The sequence below is a fragment of the Carettochelys insculpta genome, chromosome 6 (assembly GCF_033958435.1).
Source record: "Carettochelys insculpta isolate YL-2023 chromosome 6, ASM3395843v1, whole genome shotgun sequence".
NCBI classification, from domain to species: Eukaryota; Metazoa; Chordata; order Testudines; family Carettochelyidae; genus Carettochelys; species Carettochelys insculpta.
The window spans coordinates 84,469,900-84,488,305 of record NC_134142.1 but is presented as its reverse complement, the minus strand read 5'-3'; positions in this window follow the sequence as shown (position 1 = coordinate 84,488,305).

Sequence of the window (18,406 nt, the reverse complement as noted above, 5' to 3'; positions counted from 1 at the left end):
TCAGTTGCCTGCGGGATCCGGGACGTCAATACGAAAGCCAACTAGCAAGACACTTACATAAAATCATGAAAATAGGCCACACTGATATATCAGAACCACTCAAGGCAGCTTTTAGGCTACATGAATGTGGTCTGCTGCAAATCAGTCTGCCGGCACCAGAGGCTGTGAGTTTTGATTTTTTCATTGTGTTACTTTATCCATTCCACAAATGTGAAGGCAATGACCAGGTCACTTCCTCATGGAGTTACTCCGCCCTCACATTCCATCTCCAACACTGACAGATTTCTCAGCAAAGATTTTGGTAGAATACTCACACAACAGTATGAGGGATAAAGACATGTTGCAAAGAGATGTACTGACACTGTTGTCTTAACTGCTCCAGTAGATAATGAGCCAAATTCATCCATGTTGGCAATTCTTCTGGGATGATCATTTTGAAGAGGAGTACACGTGTTGGGTTTTATTTTGTTTTTGTTTTTTTCCTTGCTACTACTGCTCTTTGAAGAGTGAAGGATGATTTCCAGGTTGCCATGTATTCTTGCAGCTGGTACGTGCTGTGATCTTCAGAAGTTGTTCTTAGAGATGTGGAGTTCATTGGGTTAGAAAGCAAGAAAGTTGTGACCAGGTGCCAAATGAGAATGCTCCCAGGCATTCACATTGTTCACATGTTGAGTCAGTTTCATGCACTGTTTAACACAACAGCCAACCCCAGCAAAGCAGAGAAAATTCTCCCAGACATGGATTTAGATTTTCTGCTTAAAATGACATCTTTGTGTTGGAAACAAGGTCTGAAAATAAAAAGGCAATCTTAAGGATAGACTGTGTTTGATCACTTAATAAGAGACATTGACCCACAAACTTGGTTTAAATCAGTGTAGTTCCACTGGAGCAAATAAAGCTATGGAAACCTACACCAGGTGAAGATTTGACCAAGATGGCTTGCTACTGCAAATAGTCTACATAGAGGCTAATCAGACCTATGAATTCTCAGCAGCTCTGAAAATCAGGCCTCTCCGTTAATGCTTAAGTGCCCAACATATACTTCCTGTATTTGATGATTGTGTCTCTGGTGACTAGGCCGTGGTCCTGAGTAACAGAAAGAGAAACAGACTACTTCTTTAAACAGTTTGACAACTCCTTTTCTTCCCCTGTTCTCTACCCTCGCGCACTGGAGAAAACACCAGGGCTGTTTTGAAGGAAATTATAGGGACATCTAGCTTCTTCCATGATGCCAGATAGAGTGCAGTCAGGGGAGGGAAAGAATAGAAATCTCTGGCACCTTCACCACAGGTGAAGCTGTGGCAACGTGCAACATCTGACCTATTTTCCCATTCTGGGAGGCAAGAAAACATTCTTCCTCAGTGTCCATCCCAGAGTAGTGGACATTGTTTTTGGCCTTCTAAGGCTGGGTCTACGCAAGCCCCTTCCTTTCAAAAGGGGCATGTTAATGAGCAGGTTTGAAAGATGCTAATGAGGTGCTGCAATAAATATGCAGCACCTCATTAGCATAATGGCGGCTGCAGCAATTCGAAAGTGCGACTTTTCGAATCACGCGCCGCCCGTGGAGATGGCACCTTCCGAAAGGACCCCCCCTCAGTTTTTGAAAGCCCTTCTTCCTATCTGGTATTAGGAAGGAGGGCTTTCGAAAACTGGGGGGGGGGTCCTTTCGGAAGCACCCATCTCCACGGGCGGCAAGTGATTCGAAAAGCTACACTTTTCAATTGCCGTGGCTGCCGTTATGCTAATGAGGCACTGCATATTCATTGCAGTACTTCATTAGCATCTTTCGAATCCACTCATTAACATTTTCCTTTCGAAAGGAAGGGCTCGTGTAGACACAGAATAAATGAATTGCAGTCACTCCTCAGCTTGACTGTATTTAGTTGGTACATTCCTTCTCTGTTAATGGCAGTCTTGTCTCTTCAATTCCCTGCTATGGGGATATAGGGCAAAGTAAACCAAAGCAATCCACTTAGCATTCACCAGCCCATTGCAATTATGCCACTGCTTTGCTACTGATGGTGGCACAGTGTTCGCTAACATCTCCTCCATCCCTATATGAGTACAGCACTTAAAATATTTTTAATGAATGTGTTATTTACTAAAATAAAGCCAGAGTCTGCTATTAAACTACTAGAGCAGTGCAGCCAAGAATCCCATAAAAGCTATTTATTCTTGATTGCCATGCAACTGAGCTCCAAGTTTTGGCCATTTGAACTCCACACTGTCCCATGGACACTGCATAAATATTATTCAGTTAAATATGGCTAGCTTATTAAACTAAATTTAGGGCTGGGGGGATGAGCAGAACTACATCTAAGGAAATTGGTGTGATTGTTGCTTCCTTAATGTAATATAAAGTTTCTTCATCGGTGGAAATCCTAAGGGAGATCAGGTGGCTGTAACTCTCTTGCTGAATGTATCTGAAAAGCAGACCACGTTTATTTTTATGATTAAATATTAGGGTTACCATATTTCAAAAGAAAGGGCACCCCGAGAGGGAGTATATCTATCAATATCTACCCACTCACATTGCATCGATATAAACTACAACGCATTAATACAAAGTGAGTTGGTAGAATCTGATGCAGATACACCCCCTCTCAAGGGTGTCCTCTTTTTTATATGATAACTCTATTAAATTTGGCAATTGGTACCTAACTTTAGGTCCCCAACTTCGATATTTTTGTCCTTTTTTGCTGTTTTGAACAGCTCTGCTGCTGAACAGATTGTTTTTTGTTTTCTGCAATTGCTTGGGAAGTAGATATCACTGTTACGTTTTGCTTCTTTTTGCTTCATGTTGTGGAGTTTGCAATTCAACAACTCACTCTGATATCTTCCATTGTAGGGTACGGGGTTAGGTCTTGGAAATGAAAGACAACTAATACACAAAATACAAAAATTATGTGTTCTACCTTGCATATTGCCATCATACTGGGAGTACCTTTCCCAGGCTTGTGGAAGAGCTTTGTGTGGTTCAAATGCTTGTTTTTCTCAGTAACAGACATAGTTCAGTTAAAAAAAAATTGCTTCATGCACCTTGCCTTTGTAATCCTGGGTCTGACGGGGCTAAACTCACACTGCATACATATCAACTAGTATGTAAGCTGTTTGGGAGAGGGAATTTGTTTGTACAATGCTTAGCACGACAGGGTCGTTCTCCATGACTGGGGCTCCTAAACACTACAATTGTACAAATAGAAACCCCGCAAAGAAACAAAATGATCTTTCATCTCCAGAATTCAAGCTTTGGGTCCTCCCCCATTAGTCCCAGTGCCAGTGATTCCTTAACCAAGAGGAAGGGGAGAGATGGGACAGGTTAGGCAGCTGGTGATGCTAAGAACATCAGCAATCATGTCATCCCAGGCTGAGCTACATGTAAAAGTTTGGTGGCATATCTCCATCAATTAGGCATGTGAAAAAAAATCACATCCATATGCAATGTAATGATGTCAGCAACAGCCATGGTGTAGAGGAAAAAACCTCCTTTGATGGAATAATTTATTTCATTAGGTATAATCTAGATTAGGAAAAGAACACTTTGCTGCATGACCTGCATCTCCATCAGGAGACATTTCCAGTATGGCTTTACTTAAACTCTCTAGTACTGATAAATCCAAATATTGTTTCATTATTCCCTTGTATGACCACAGTTGTCTGTCTGTGCCACTTGTAATCTCTTTGAAAGGGAGGTGCCATCTGTTGTTCTCTGTTTATGTAGTGCCTGGCACAATTCTGTGCAAGTCACTACCACAGTATAAAATAACTATTATAATTAGATGATTGCTCTTTTCTATTTTCAGAGGGTTAATTGTGTTAGTCTTTAAGTGCCACTGAAATTCTCATTGTGTTTTGCTGAAACAGACTAAGAAATTTATTTGGACATAAGCTTAATGGGCTGGAGCCCACTTTCTCAGCTACATAAAGTGGAAACTACAGTTTGGCAGGAATGGGTACACACATGCAAGGATGGGAATGTTACATGGCTATCAGGAGAACCAGTGCTAAGGGGGCCAGTTTGGTCAGGTGAATGTGGCCCACTCCTAACTGTCGATAAGAAGGTGAGAATACCAAAAGGGAGAAAATTACTTTTGGTAGTGAGCCATTCCCAGTCTGTATTCAGACCCAGTTTGATACTGTCGAGTTTGCATATGAATTCTATCTCTGCCATTTCATGATGTTTCTGAAATTCCTATGACTGCAAGCTTTCCGCCCCTAATCAGGAGTGAAATGAGAAAAACTATAACTTGTACCTTCATTTACTCACTGGCATACTGAGGAGGATGTGTGTGTCTGTTCACCTTTGAAACAGAGTCCCCTCTGGATGATTTACAACTGGTGTCTCCATACACATAAATTCATCTGAATCAGTTTGCTCATCTGAATCAATATGCAATCCCATGTACTGCTAAATCCTTTCCATATGAATTTATTACTGTTCACACAATGCTCTGCAGATTAAGTCAGGAGCTGCATTTTGATTACTCTAATTACTCTGAACTCTAATAATGGTGTGCTCGCACCAACAGAGCATCAGAGTTACTATCCTAAATCCCCGTACTATAAGGGGTTTACAGATTCTGTCCCATCGGAACCTGTTCCTATCTCATTAATGCTCAGTGACTTCAGTGGGACTATTAGACATGCAAGGAGTGTAGGATCAGTGAGTTTCAACGTTTTTGTTTGATTGTTTTTATTTTGCCTTTTTTAAGGCTGCAAAGAAAACCAGGTGTTTAGATATTTTCTCCCTGACTCTGGAGACAAAGGCAAGTGATTAATTCAAAACATAACAATATTTTATATTTCTATAGTGCCATTTATCTCAAAGGATTCCTTTCCCAAAGCACTTTACAACCTAAATAAAACAGGTATCATTACAATTCAGAATTTGCCATTCATCAGGGGTTGTAATATTGTAGTCTCATGTTTAAGTATAGGACAGTTATTGCCGATACTTGCAGTGATGAATGTTGGTTTTTTAATGACAGACTGTTTGTGTGTATAATGTGAGCCAATTGTCCCACAGCTGAAACATACCTACCTGGGGTAGAACACATCATCTGTTCAACAGCACACAGGAAAACTATGCATCAGTTTAAAAGCAGCATTGCAATTACTGAAAGATACATGTTAAACAAGTCTGAACTGGAGCTAGACCAGAAATCCTGATGAAAAGTGATATGGGATCTTTGATAATTGCAAGTAATCAGTTCTTTCGTTTAAATATCATTTGGAAAAAAAAAAAAGATTTTGTCCAATGCTCCTTCCAATGGGACACTGACTTCATTTGAGTCAATGGATGTATTGCCCCTAAATAAGGTAATTGGAGTCAGGATCCCTAAATAGTCACTAAAACAACACCCTAAGTTATCTTCCAGATATCCGTCTGCTAGTAGTCATCTCCAGAGACCACAGTCCCGGGAACGGCTGCCAAAAATATTAGAATCATTTGATGGTTTTAGAAGAAGTGAGTTTGCAGAGGCAGGCAATGTTTCTTACAAGTTACAGTAAGCTCTTGTCAAAGAAATTTATCAGCTTGTAAAAAATGGATAAATGCGAGTTTCTACAATGGAATAAAATACAGTGGCTTCCAGAAGAATAATAGTCTTCAACAGTGCCTTCAAAATTGACTGAAAATTCACATACTTACCTGAGAGACTAAAATAGAATTTTATAACTCTGCAGCGATATAGTCATGCTTTAACTGGTCAAAAATTTAAAGGGACAATACATTGGACCTGGCTGTGAGTCTAGCACAATGAGTCCCATTGGACGAGTAATCAAAACTGGTAAGAGCTAGTTGGCCGCAACTTCTGTTATCCTTCTCTTCCTCTCATTTATTAGAAGCAAGAACAACTGCTGTAAGATCAACTTGAAAGATAACATTGAAAGATAGAAATCTGTTATCTATTTTAACCATGAGGAATTATTTGTATTATGATTATGTTTAGGATGGGATTGAAATGCAGAACCAAAAGGTGGGAGAAGGACCACAGTTGCAGCACTCTTCTCACTATCATCAAGTAAAAATATTTCCCTTCTATATTTTTCTAGGCTGTAAATGCATAATGTCATGTAGCAACTGAACCTTCATGTCAGAGAACTCTATCTTCAGCTGTTTCTTGTGCTGGAATGAGAATGATCTTATTGGGTCAGACCAAAGATCAATCCAGCCCAGTATTCAGTCTTCTGCCAGTGGCCAATCCCAAGCACTCCAGAGGGAATGAACAGCACAGGCAATCATCAAGACACCCATTCCCAGACCTGTCAAACACCATCCCTCCCCGTCTTGCCTAATAATCAATGATGAACCTATACTCCATCAATGTGTCTAATTCTTTTGTTAATCATGTTAAAGCCTTGGCCTTAACAATATCCTCTGACAGGGAGTTCCACAGGTTGACCGTGCATTGTGAGAAGAAATAATTCTTTTAGTCTGTTTTAAACCTCCTCCCCATTAATTTCATTTGGTGATTCCTAGTTCTTGAATTGTAAGAAAGAGTAAATAACTTTGCCTTGTTTTCTTTCCCCATGAGTCATGATTTTATAGACCTCTATCATATCCTTCCCTTACTTGTCTTGTTCCCAAGTTGAAAAGATCCCAACTTATTAATCTCTCCTCATATGGCAGCTGTTCCATACCCCTAACAATTTTGTGGCCCTTTGCTGAACTATTTCTAATTTGAATATATCTTTTTTTAGATGAGACAATCACATTTGCAAACAATATTCAAAATGCGGGTATAATGTGGGCTTACAAAGAGGAAATATGATATTTTCTGTCTTGTTACATATTCCTTTATTAATGATGCCCAACATTTTGTTTGCTGTTTTGTCTGCCACTGCACCTAGAGTGGATGTTTTCAGAGAACTAGCCATTATCTTTCCAAGATCTTTTTGTTAAGTGGTAACAACTAAATTTAGACCCTATCATTTTGTATGTATATTTAGGGATATGTTTTCCAATATCATTACTAACTATACAGTTAGTAATTCTGAAATTTTACATATGAGTTCTTTCTGATCCTTGAGTGCCATCTGATCCTGTTGACTTATTACTGTTTAGTTTATAAATTTGTTCCAAAACCTCTGTCACGAATGAATGCCTGTAAAGGGTTAAACCCAGAGAGAATGGCCACACCTACACAATCCTTTAGCATAGTGCTGCTGCTGGTAGCACTATGCTAAGGACAATTCATGAAATTGCACATGAAGAACCATTTGCAAACTCGCTGGCTAATTAGCATAGCCACATGAGATTTCACTGTCGATGGGGAATGGGTGGGGCGGGCGCTGGCAGTACAGAGGCCATGTGAACGTGCCTCTGCCAGCTAACCCACCGCTCTGTTGCCAGTCCCTTATGTTCGAAAAAATTCAGAGGGGCTTAGGCCAGCAGAGGCGTGTCCACACGACCTCTGTACTGCTCGCAACCCCTGCTGACAGTGAAATCTAGCGCAGCTATGCTAGTTAGCTGTGTGAGTTTGCAAATGGTCCTCCATTTGCAATTTCTTGAACTATCATTAGCATTAGCTGCTGGCTGTGTAGATGTGGCCAAAGGGTTCTCTGCTGGCAAGCAGCCTGGTGAGCCAATGAGAAGAGAGAAAGGGATCTCTTGAATTGAAGAGGTTACCTGCTGAGGGTGTCTTTCATTTGTCTGTCCAAAGGAGATAGATGCAGAGATTTTTAAGTCTAAACAGACTTCATGAAGCCAGTAAGTATCCAGGTCACAAGGATATCTGGATGTACTGATATGTAAGTGGAAAACAAATGTTTAGTCAGACACAATCAGGTTACTTTTATTTAGGTTTGGTGTGAGACTTCTCAAGTTGGCTGAGGTACCCACCCTGTACACTGTAACTATTAAACTGAATCCCAGGGAAGTAATTCTCTGTGCTTTAACCTACTTTTTATTTTTTTTAGTTGCTCTGTAAACCTACCAACCAAGCATGCTTTATCACTTAATTCATTTGTTTTGTTAATAAATCTTTTTTTTTTTGTTAAAGGCAAGGATTTGATTTCTGTGTCCTAGAGAAATGTCTGTGTATATGCATGCCTAAGACTGAAAGGTCAACTATCAGATTGCACTTAATTTCTTCCTTTTTTTTTTTTTGCATGCTTGCTCCTAAGGGAGGTTTAAGAGCTTGGGGTGACCCCATAGGGAGAATTCCCAAATGTGTCTCCCTTGTTTTTAAAGGGTGGTTTTCTCACTTGCGTAGTGGCAGTTACCGCCCAGGGTCAGGGAATATGTGATCTTCAGAAGCTTTTAAGCAGAAGCCTATAAAGGGCAGGTATTTTTAAGGATTCTTGCAGTCCCATACCTTCTGCACTTGAAATGTCAGAACAGAGAATAGTTCCTTAGATTTGTCATGTAAAAAGAATGGCTCAGCTTTGGGAATCTCTCTTATGTCATCAGCCATGAGGCCAATACAAAAAATTCAGTTAGATTCTCTGAAATGGCCTTATTACCCTTATTATCCTTGAGTGATCCATTAGCATCTTGATAATCCATTGGTCCCATTGGTTGTTTGGCAGGCTTCCTGCTTCCAATGTATTTTTTTTAATTGCTATTGCTTTTTGCAGGTTTTGGTTAGCTGTTTTTCAAATTCCTTTTAGGCCTTCCTACTTACCTTTTTGCCAGCTTTTATGCTTCCTTCTATTTTCCTCCCTAGGATTTCACTTCCACTTTTTAAATGAGTCCTTTTTGCTTCTGACTGCTGGTTCTTGGTCATGTAGGAGCAGGCTTTTTAAGGCCTTGTCCTTCATGAGTAGTCCTGCTCCCTAGTTAAGGGTTGATGGATGCTAAAAGGCTTAGAGATCAAAACCTCATTAACAAGCTCTCAGTCTTGCCTAGCAAGCTGCTGGCATCAGCACATTGTCCTGCAAACTAACAGACCACTGTTACTTTTCAATCAAGGAACAAGCACACCACATACACTACAGACAACAACTTAACCCTAGGGTCAGGTTATCTTTCCTCCTTTATTTGGAGAACCCCTTCTCAAAACTTCCCACTTTGCTGCTTCTGTTTCACAATTTTGGGATGGAAGCCTCTGGATCAGATCTTAGATATCCACAAAATACAAGTCAGAGAGTGCCATGGTAAGGGTGCTGCTCAAACTGCAGTAATTCTAGTCTGGGTTCAACTCTGGTGGCTGCAGTTTCAGTCTCAATAAAATGAAAGTCCCTCTGTTACTTGCTTCAAGTTTGGAGCTTCTCAGAACACATAAAGACCAAGGACGGTGGCCACACATGCACATACGAAGTCCAGGCTTGTTAATGGGGAGCTGGGGCCAGTAAAGGAATAATTGTACAGGCCTCTGCTGGGGAAAGTGTGTCCATGCCCTGCCCCTTCCCTCGCCCTGAGTGCTGACTCCTCAGTTATCATTGGCCAGGAACTACATCCAGTGAGAGATGTGGGGGCAGCGCTTGCAGGCAGCAGTGCAGGGGACCCCAGAGTTCCCCTGCTTAGGAGCCACTGCCAGAGGGTTATACCAGTCACTTTTGGAAGCCACCTAAGGTCAATGTCATCTGCTTCATCCTTTCCTGCAGCCCAACCACCTGCCCAGACCCTGCACCCCAACTCTCTCCCTGAGCCCATATCCCACACCCAAACTTCCTTCCCCAGCTCACAGCCATCACCTAAGCTCCCTCCCAGTGCTTGCACTTGGCACCCCCTCCACACCCAATCTTCCCACCTTGGACTGTTGAAAGGGAGTGAGGGTATGGGAGGTGGAGCAATGGGAGGCAGGTGACACAGTGACTGGGAGCATGGCCTCAGGGAATAGACAGGGCATGGTTCAGGTCAAGAGTTTTTGGGTTGGTGCAGTTAGGTATTTGCCACCCCTCCTGGGCAAGCACATGGAAGGCCTAGTCATGCCAACAGCTTTCTGGGCAGCAGCAGCAGCATAGCCAGCAACTCACTGGGCACCAGCCAGCACCATCATCACAAGCATACCACTGCCCAAATGTCACATGGAGCCCAGGCATGGCTTGTCCTCCCATGGGGGCCCCTTAGCAGTTCTGCCCTGGAACCTAGAATAGCTGTTGACAGACCTGACAATGTCTAGCCTGTTTTATTTCAGTTACATTTAAAACTGTGATTACTCATGCATATAGAAGTCCTATAAAGCCTTATGCACAAGTTACAAGTATAGTCATACTCAGATTCATAACTATGTTCTTAGGTTCCGATGGCCAACTTGTTGGTTGTAAAGGGTAGGTTCCTGTTGGAGTTTTCCCATAGGGAGCTCATTCTACCCAGTGTGGGAGCCCTCTTTTATCTTGTGATTCTGACTGCACCTGATGCTCTGCATATGTGATGATTTCCACCCTTTTCCCCCTTATTTATACTGTGTTGCACAAGGATATTGAACTACTTCATTATTCATAGGTTGTATATAAATGCTTTTTATTCTCATTAGCCTTGATACAACCTACACCCTGGGATTAAGGCGTATGTTAGAAACAATGCTGCTCTATGGTATTCTGTGATCAACGATTAATCTTTTTCAATACCACCCATTGATATACCTTTTTCCATCATCTTGTGAAACCAGGCAATTCTTTGCTCACTTATTTCAAGCTTTTCTTAACTCTAAGGCCTAGTATGGCTAAGCTTAACACATTACAGTCCTCCATCTGTAAGATATTTAGCGTATTTTTAGATGAGTAATGCATACTTATTCATTCTAACTACTGATCAATGTTATGCTTTCAGAATCCTATAGTTTAAATCTGTCAGTCTATAAGGTGCCACAGGACTTCTTGTTGTTCTCAAAGATACAGACTAACACAGCCACCTCTCTGATAGTTTAAATCTATTCAACATACAGTGGTTACATATGACATCACTTATGAGTTAATAAAATCACACAATAAATGAATGATACAATGAAATAATTGTCTACAATACCAACACTGTCTGGTCCTGAGTCTATAATGGGTTGAGGTGGCAATGCTCAAACCTCAAGTGATTTTGGGGATACCAATGCCCTTGCAAACCAAACAATAATGAGTATTGAAAATTGGGATTTTTACAAAAATCTCATCTGGTTTTCTGTTAAAATATTAAAATTCAGAAAATTTCTGCTAGCTCTGAAGCTTTTTGGAAAGTAGTTTTTACTAAGTCAATCTATGCAATGAAAATACAACATATTTTGATTGCCCAGCTGTTACACGAACTTATGCCCTGTAATAAATTTTAATAAACTTGACAGTAAAATGGTCGGGAATTAGAGAAATGCCAGTGTTTCAGAAATGAATAAAGAAATTTACTCAGAATGTCATCCTTCACCAACACACATATATTTTAGAGAAGTGGGGGAAAAAATAGCTATTAGCAGTCACATTTATTAAACATACCTACATTAAGCATCCTTCTAATAGAGCAAGCAAGAAATTAATAAGATGAATTACTGTTTGTAATGTAAAAAATGTGTTAATATTTGTTTGGGTTCAGTTTGGAGCTTAAGCCTTACTTCCACCAGCAAGGACAAATTCGGACAATCTGAATTACCATGATGGTTATTATAATTTGTGCTTGGTGCTTAGTAGATGTTTTTAATAGAGGATGGGTAACTGCCAAAAGTTCTCTGAAGTGGGTTTAAAAAAAATTAATCAAGAAGGGATTATTTCAAATGCACTTGAATTGCAACAGTGCTACTTTTTGGGAGAAAAATGTTTTGCTCATACCTAACCTCAATGACATCAGACTGGAAAAAAATCTATGGAAATCCTGTTTAGATGGCTTTCTCTAAGCACTTGAAAACCTCTTTGCTCTTTTGTCTTGCCTCCTGTTTTCAGAAATTAGGTTATAAGGAAGAAAGATTAATACTTTCAAATGATCTTTTGATCTGTTTTAGAAAACTCAAAAAGAATAAATCTTTGCCATTAATAGAGCAAACAAAAGATTAAAGTTAAGTGAATTATTGCTGCTGCAAATGAGATTTTTTTTGTTTCACCAAATTCTTTAAGGAACATAGATAAACTTCTGCCTCTGCTGACAGGTCAGCATTACAAGCCGTCTTGTTTACCTCACAGTGTGAAGGAAGCTGGTGCTTGCATGTAGTCATTTGACTGGAGGAAGATGGAGTGCACTGATATTCTAAACATAATTCAGAATGTTAATAGTGGTACAAGCACTGACTTCTCTCTTTTATAAATGATCAGATTCCATCTGACATTTATGAGTACAAAGGAAATGTGCCACCTTCTAATGACACCCCTGCTTATCTAATTATTCCTTGGTTACCCAGTCTGCAAAATTAGCACTGATATGGGTCATGCCTCCAGGCACACATACTAAATTGCATCAACTATTTTTCACAAGACCATAGACAGTTAAGTGGATATATCATGCTGTGAACACTTCTCAGTTCCGCAAAAATCATAGAGAGGTTTCTAATTTGGTTTGTCTAGATTCCGTTAGCATACAACCCCTTTCAGTTTTCTTTTGTGAATTACTGTGCACAGTTGTTTGCTGTCCTTTCCTTGAAAATAGAAAAAGCAATTGTTTACATGCCAGTTGCTAAATAAAGTGACCGTGATATTTCCCTTCCGTTTTTTTTTAATTTGAGACTGTTTATTTATCCAATTTCTACACGTCTGGATTTGTTTGTTTTAAATAACAGCATGTCCGTTATGGCTTTCCTGATTAAAGAACAGATAACACAGTATATACTTCAGATGTTAATTGGACGCTGCCAAATAGTTGGACTTGAAATTTGCTCTATGGTACCATAAGACTAAAATCCTGTACCGAGTTACACTTTACTGCATACAGAATGTGCAAAGCAAGGCAAAAATAAGCCATAAACTGTTAAAATTATGTGAGACATGGCTCTTGCATTCTAAACATCCTTTTTAATTGACCATTTTTCTACTTACAAATGTTTTAAACTTAGCAACAACTGGCACTTGCAATCCAGAACTACAAACTTGCAATATTCTTTGTTATGAAGACTGTAATATGGCTAATGAGCAGGAGTATAAATCAACTAAAAAACGAGAACATTTAAATATGTGTTGGTACAGCTAATTATGACATTTAAAGGGGTGATTTGTAGATGTAAGGTAAGAAGAACTATTGTCTGTTCATTAAATCATCTATTCTGATTTATATAACACAGCCCTGGCTGAACTGAGCTGAATAACTTGGCTGACGCATATCATCCATGAAGGCATCTCCACAAAGGACATTAAAAATGTATCTGTACATTATGACTTAATAACAATTAAAGACCTTTTAAAATCTCCTCTAATCCACATCTTGTGTTGATTCTGTGCAGTATTTCACTCAACTTGAACAGTTCAAGTAGATTGATGAGTTTTACATTTATTTCTATTCCGCTTCACTTTCTGGATATCATTAGCTGGACTATGTTGTTGTGTTTGGGGTGCAGAGACTGCAGAGTAATCGTTGTTATTTAAATCTATTGGAATTTTGGAAACACTCATGAAAAAATCTCATTTTTCAGTCTAGAGTTGTAAAATCACTACTTGAAACCAAAACAAACAAATTCTACATTTGGGACTCAGTCTAAGCTGATCCTTCATCCCTTTAATGAAGCTTTTCTGAGACAAGGCAATAAACAATCTCTTGCCAGGTTGGCATCTGTCCCAAAATTGAAGGGGTGGGAGGAAGACAAGCGTTTGCAAAATTACAAAGAAAACAAAATGGTTTGGAAAGTAATTTCTCTTTCAAGCTTTTTAGCAAATGTTACAAATAATGGAGAGGAAAACATATGCAATCAAAAATTTTTTATAATGTCCTTGTACACTGGCTCATAAGGAAGACTGTTAGAGACACTGCTGAGATTGTGATACCTGCATACAACCATATGTTGCTGTTCAAGTCCTATGCCCAGTCTCCTTGTCCTCAAGATGACAGGGTCAAAGGTTGGTATGGCGACAGCAGGAAAAATCTGCTGTTGGTTACACAACTGTAAAGCTGGAGGAATTGGATTGATTTTTTTTTTGTTTTCATTCAACATTTAGCCAGATGTCACTGAGTTTGTATTTGGTCCAGCATACTATACAGAAAAATGCAGATAGCAAAAGGAGTATCTTTGAGGTCCAGACTTGAGGGCCGAATGCTTTTTGCTATGTACTACTTTGCCATTTGGAAATGTATGATTGTTGACCATCATAACAAGGTATCCTAAAAATGTGTCTTTTCTGAGAGGGCTCTGCCTGGGACAGGGATTGTGAAGTAAACAAATCTGCAATCAGAAGGCTTAAGTCAGCCAAACAATTCAGGACATAATTCCTCTTTTTCTGCCTCTCCTGGGCTTTGCCTGGATGACTGCAAAGGTCCCGCAGCCATGCTTTGTTCAGTGCTCACTTAGACTGACAGAGTCATCTGAGCTGCTATCCTTCGCTCCCTGTGGCTTGAAAGCCAGCAAAGAAGCGACGTTGCAGCAGGCAGCTAGTAGAACGGCGGAGGATGAGCTGCAGAAGGGAAGGAGCAACAGCTTGAAATATTCCTGACTCAAAGCAACGCCCCTCTTCGACATTCTAGGGAAGCTGTGGGAGCCACACAAAGTCAAGGACACAAAAAAGCAGTCCAGTAGCACTTTAAAGACTAACAGAAAATTTATTAGGTGATGAGCTTTTGCGGGACAGACCCACTTCTTCAGATCATTATCTTGAGCTGAAGAAGTGGGTCTGTCTCACAAAAGCTCATCACCTAATAAATTAGTTTGTTAGTCTTTAAAGTGCTACTGGACTGCTTTTTTGTTTTGATAGTGTATGGACGATCACAGCTATCTCTCTGTTACTAAAGTCAAAGAAGAGCACTTTACCTCTTCCCTGCAGCAGTGAAGCCAAATCAAACACTCTGTTTAAAAATTGCAGAAGTGGGTTTTGGAAACTATTTTCAATTCATAATAAAATACAGATAATCTTCTTGAACAAGTTGCCCCAGGAGGCCATCATTTAGAACACTGAAGGCCACATGCGGCCCCCTAGCAGCGTGTTGTACACCACTGTTCTATTCATTGCTGAGTTACGCTACGCGGTTCTAAATCATCCCATACTGGAGCTTGCTTGACGGGTTGCAAATTCCTCAGTGTCATGACTTTAAATTTCAGCATATGAATAATTTAGTGCTACATCCAATTTTTAAAGAGAGAAAGCAGCACCTATAGCCCATTCTCCCTCTGACAACTTCTGGCAGGTTGTTATATTGATTCAAAGTGTTCAAGATTGATCACAACACAGACTTGTAAGAAATATCTGTCTGTCTCTCTGTCTAATTCTATCTCTGTGTTTGTGTTGCATTAATCACTGTTGCACTGCACATACAACTACATCCACAGGGACTAGCAACTCATCTGTCAGAACATACTGATGCAGTATTGAAAGCTAACGTGTTGTAAATTGGCAACATGCACAAACTAAATTAAAACTTTCAGGCATGGAGCCTGCTATTACCTATCTAATGATATGCAAAATACAGACAGATAACTTTGCTGCAACAAAAGCTCCTGCTATGTGGGTACGTACTGATCATAGAAACATTACACTCTAAGGGGACAGATCCCAGCTCTGAGGGGCATGATATACCTTGACTTTAATAAACCTTTTGACACTCTCTCCCACACAGTATTGTTGCCAGCAACGTAAAGACATATGAATTAGATGAAAGTACTAACAGGGAATAGAAATCTGGCTAGATTGTCAGGCTTAACGGTTAATGATAAATGGCTCGATGTCTAGTTGGCAGCTGGTATCAAGCACAATGACCCAGAGGTCAGTCCACAGGCCAGTTTTGTTTAATGTCCTTCTTAATGGCCTGGACCCTGGATTGGTTTGCACCATCAGTAAGTATCAGGATGACACTAAGCCGTAAGAGGCACAAATGCTGGAGCACAAGGATAGAGCCCAGAGTGTCCTCGGGAGAATGGAAGATTGGACCAAAAGAAATCTGATGGTTCAACAAGGACAAGTGCAGAGTCCTGCATATAGGATGGAAGAATCTTATAGTACTAAGAAGCAGTTCTGCAGAAAAGGGCCTGGAGATTCTAAAGGATAACAAGCTGGAAATAAGTCAATACTTTGCGTTTGTTACTACATATTGGACTACATTAGTAGGAGCATTGCCAGCAAATTCAGAGGAGTAATTATTCCCCTCTGTTGAGCACAGAAGTATTGCCCAGTCTTTTACCCTCCCACTATAGAGAGAGTATGGGTGAAATGGAGAGAGTCCATTGGAGGGCAACAAAAATGTTTAACATGGCTAGGCATCATGACTTAAGAGGAGAGGCTGAGGGAACTGGACTTTTTTAATCTGCAGAACAGAAGAGTGAGGGGATTAGAAAGCAGCCTTCAACTACTTGAGTGAGCTGGGGGAAACAGCCTTCAACTACGTGAATGAGCGGGCAGAGGTGGGGTTCCAAAGAGGATTGAAGTAGGCTATTCCCAGTGATGGCAGCTGACAGATCAAGGAACAATGATTTCAAGTTGCAGTGGGGGAGGTCTAGGTTGCATGTTAGTTTAAAACTATTTCACTAGATGTGTGTCTACACTAGAATGCAATGTCGAAGTGGCAAGCCCAACTTCAAAATAATGCACACCGCATCTACACACGGCACATGCTACTTGAAAGTTGAAATTGAAGTTAGACGGTGAGACGTTGAAATCGCTATTCCTATCAGAAGATGGGAATAGCACCCTACATCGACATCTAACATCGACATATGACACGTGTAGACGTTCCGTGTCCCTCTACTTCGAAATAGCAGGGTCTGCCATGGCAGAGATCAGCTGTTGGGTGCAGACTTCTGTCCAGCCCCTGTGGGGGCTCTATGATCTCTGCACCCAGTGCTTCTTAAAGTGACACGGTCCTGGAAACCCCATAGCAGGAAGCTGAGCCTGTGCAGGCAGCAGCCTTTCCACGAGGTGCCCCTGCATGGCCCAGAGAGGGCATTTGGCAGCAAGCCAGCCCCCCTAGCACCCCCAGGGCTCCCTCCCTGGGCCATCCCAGGGTTCCGACTCCTACAGCCAGCAGAGCAGGAAGCGGGGTCCTTCCTGGACCGACTCTGAGCTTTGTGACCTTCTGGGGTGAGAAGGAGGTGCTCCAGCTAATGGGGAGCAAGTGGCGGAATGTGGAGGCATTCGTCCAGCTGGCTGAGGGCCTGGCCACCCAGGGTCACCATGCCTGCACTCCTGACCAAGTCAGGAGTAAGGTCAAGGAGTTGCAGCAGGGTTACGCCCAGGTCCAAGACTCGGCCAGCCGGTCTGGGGCTGCGCCCACTGCTTGCCCCTCTTACCGGAACCTCAGGGCTATCCTGAGCCCCCAGGATGCTGCCTCCTCCCGCCCCAGCCACACTTGACACCAGAGCCAAGGAGCCCCAGCAGGCCTCAGAGCCAGAGTCGGCTCTGGAACCCAGCCCTGCACCCCCAGGGCCAGAGCCAGGACCTTCCTCCCTGGCCATGGAGTGGTCCAGTGAGGAGGGGAGCTCATGCTGAACATCCCCTTTATGCAGCTCCAGACAGGCATCCACCAGACGGGCCTCCCCTGACTGTGGTGGTGGACTGTCAGGCATGCACCCCTGGGGCCCCCCCACATCCCCATCAGACCCCAGCCTGACAGGGTCTGGGAAGACAATGGCCCAGGGACGGCGCCATGGCCACCGGTGCCCATCATCACTCTCACCCATGGACAGTGTCATGCCCCATCCCCGAAGGGAGGAGGGAGAGCGCAGACCACTGGAAGGGGCCACCCACAGGGCCACTGCACTCACTGATGGCGGACGGGGGATGGGAACCAGATGCCCATGGGAGGATGTGGGGGTGCTCAGGGCTTCATACTCACGGCCTCCCTTCCCCTTTCCCCCGTATTTCTGCAGCCGCACCATCTGAGGGCCAGGACAGCATGTCATCATCTGTGGTCCCAGACAGCCCCCCGAGACCCCCGTATATACGTATATAGTTATTTTCCATGATGCTGTTTGTTATTAGTTTTATATGCACAGAGGCAAGGTTTTTGGTTATTTAAGCAATGAAGCAGTTTTATTTTTCAAAAACCCCGTGTCCTGTGTGCTTTCGGTGGGAGCAGTGTGTGGGTGCTAGAGGCGGTGTGCAGGGGACCCACCAGGGATGGCCTGGGTGGTGCTCACTAGACCTCCTGGTCAAAGTACTCCCACAGGGCCTTCCAGACATGAACCCCAGCCTGGTGGGCCTGGTGGCTAGGGGCAGTGCCTGGCTGGGGGTAGCCTGTTCCAGACTCCAGTGCCCAGCCCTCCATGAAGGCCTCCCCCTTGCTTTCCACCAAGTTGTGGAGCATGCAGCAGTTACCCACACACTAGGGCATGTTTGGGAGGCCCACATCCAGCCAGGCCAGGAGGCAACACCACCGGCCCTTCAGGAACCTGAAGGCCCACTTGACCACTTGGCGGGCATGCTT